The sequence below is a fragment of the Atta cephalotes genome, assembly GCF_000143395.1.
Source record: "Atta cephalotes unplaced genomic scaffold scaffold00005, whole genome shotgun sequence".
NCBI classification, from domain to species: Eukaryota; Metazoa; Arthropoda; class Insecta; order Hymenoptera; family Formicidae; genus Atta; species Atta cephalotes.
The window spans coordinates 2,969,515-2,972,621 of NW_012130069.1; positions in this window are offsets into that span (position 1 = coordinate 2,969,515).

Consider the following 3,107-nt stretch of genomic DNA (forward strand, 5'->3'; position numbering starts at 1 on the left):
TATNTATATATATATATTATTATTATTGTTACTACTACTACTACACACACACACACACACACACACACACACACACACACACACACACACACACACACACACACACACACTTTGCGCGCGCGCGAAGAAACTATAAAAGAACGCGTACAAATTTTCATTAGAAAATCTTTTAACCTGCTATATTAAAAAAAAGAATTTAGATACAAAGCAAAAAAGACAACACATTAATGTGTGTATTAACTTTATATGAAATTCAATTATTTTATTCTATTTAATGGATGTGTTTTATTTAACAGATGATCATCTTGATACAAATAAAAAAAATAGATGATAAAATAGACACAAATATAAAAAATAGACACAAATATAATTGTGATCGATATGAGATGAATAAGACTTACTTTTGCATCTTTATTTGATGTTCCATAGTAAAGGCCAGCTTTTTATCCAAATTCTTTTCCTCTGTTTCGTTTATCAGGCTATTTATTAATTATTAACTCATTAATTATTAACTCAGTATCTCATGTATGTATAACGAAGAGAACGGCGAGGCTGCAAATCACTACCGTAACGGTATACTTGATGAATTCGGAGAAGAACTGTAAACTATATAAAGAATATGATTTCGTACGCTGGATTGATTTGTCCGTTAAATAGAACATAATAACTCGGACATGGCAAGTGCCTGATTGTGATGTTTCTGATTGGTGCTGGTTTTTTCCTTGCTTAACGATTGTAGAAAAATATAAGCTGGATATACCGCACAGAATGAGCAAACATCTTGCAGTCGTGGCTTTATGAAACATGGAATTACGAGCACTGGTACTTGTGACATTTCGCCTATCGTCCTTCATTCGCGCTAGACAGTTTCTTACTTGATTCTTACTAAACACTAAACTGCTGTATTTGAGGACGGCCAGTATCGTGAACATTATAGATGAAATAAGTTTCAATTTGATGCAGATTCGTTTTTTTACAATACTATGTACAAGATTGTCAGGATTTGCAACCGAAGAGAAAAGTAGCTGCCTGATATCAGCAAGATTCTCATTAAATGTTCAAGAAATGAAGATTCTATTTCTGGCCAGATACCTAATAGACGCAAATAACGCGATTTAATTGTATAATATATTTTATGTCGTTCACATAATTTTCATTTGGATATATTTCTAATATGATTATATCATTTTTTAAGAGCGATTTTGTCACCTTATAACCTTTTGTCATACAGAACATAGTATGATACAACGCGAGGAAACGACCACAAGGGTCTTCTTTCATCACTGATCACAGCGAGCTACTTTTCAGAGGATAACTTGCGTTCTGAACAACTGCTCACAAAAAGATAATGACATGCTCAGAATTCCCGAGTAAGCACGAAATGAACAAAGTTTAGAGTCCCTAAGGGTTGAGGAAAATTGCTTCCTTTAAATTATACTTTTTACCGCCAATCTTTCCTAACTATAATAATCAGAAAAGTTATTATGTATGTATAACTCCAATTCTTCTTCTTTCGTAAATTTGGTATATCGTAAACTCTTATTTGTAGAAATATGATGGCGCAGGATAAAAATTAAATAATAACATACATTAAAAAAATTATTTACTTACATATCAAGTAATAAAGTATATACATAGTAGTATATATCTTGTAGATGATATCAACTGGGCAAACATGAGAGACACGATTTCATTACTTGTTCGTAAATGATTAGAAATTAATTGGAGCGTTTTACATATATGTGAAGAGCACTTTAATTTATTTTTAACACTTTGACACTTTAATGAGAATTTCAAGAAACATATCAACCGACGATTTGTGTCAGAGATAATTTATTGTAAGATTCGAACATGCTGCTGTACAATCATTGCCAATCTTTCATCCATGTTACCGTAAAAATCTTCCCGACCGTCTACTAAATGTTCGATCTATTGTATTAAGATTTCCAGATCATAGGCATGCATCGCGAACACGGCATCTAAACTGCATGCACCAGCAGTAATGTGGAACCCGACAGGCACTGAATCCAAAAGAGAATCTCACTGATGGGACTATGTCGCGTGTCGAGGATCACACTAGCGACTATATATATCAGAGGCCGATACGTAAAATTTCCATCACTTTCCGTAATCTTACCTTTACTAAAAGGCAGAGCAAGATAGGAAAACACCGCCATATGAAGAATGCGCAAATCTCAAGGCGACCGAATTTGGCGTTCTTGATCATGATAATCTAATCATTAGAATGCCAAGTATTCATCCAATCGCTTTCGATATGTTTGATACCACTGTGGATGTCATTCTTGTAGAAAATTAGTGAGAAGTATTTAACAATAGCCATTAGATAAAAACTTAACGGACCGGAAAGTTTCAAAATGAGCTATACATCATCCATTTCGAGTAATATGCTGTTTGCGTTTGATGTTATTACATATCGCCGTTCTAAGAACTTGAAAATTGTGTAACGTTATTTTGAAAAATATTAGATGTACCTGTTCCGTTACAAGTTTGCCTATGTAACAAAATATGAATATGTTGAACATAAGCGAAATTTAGGAGTATCAAATAAATGTTAAACTGCTCACAGATTTTTTAAAAATCATCCCATTCCTATAATATATAATATTTATGATTGATAAATAAAAACTTTTAGAGATAAACAAAATTTTTAAGAAAAATAATAATTTTTTAATACAGTATTAATTGATATCGATATATTTGCTATATTATTGTATTCCTTTAATAATATAAGAAGTTATGAATTTATTATATTATAAATCATTTAGCATATATTATCATTATATTAATCATTATATTATCATTATATTAATCATATTACATTAAATTAAGCTTATTTTATTAAATAGATATATACCATCATGCAATAATATTCAAAAAAACATATAGCCCATAATTTCCATCAAAGAAATTTCATGCAACAATTCCTTGATTAGAGATATCAAAAACGCGTGGAACAAGTAAATGCATTTCTCCTTTAAAAATTATAAGTTTGTATATTATGGCTAATTTTATTATATTTATACATATATATATATATATATATATATATATATATATATATGTATATATATATATATATATATATA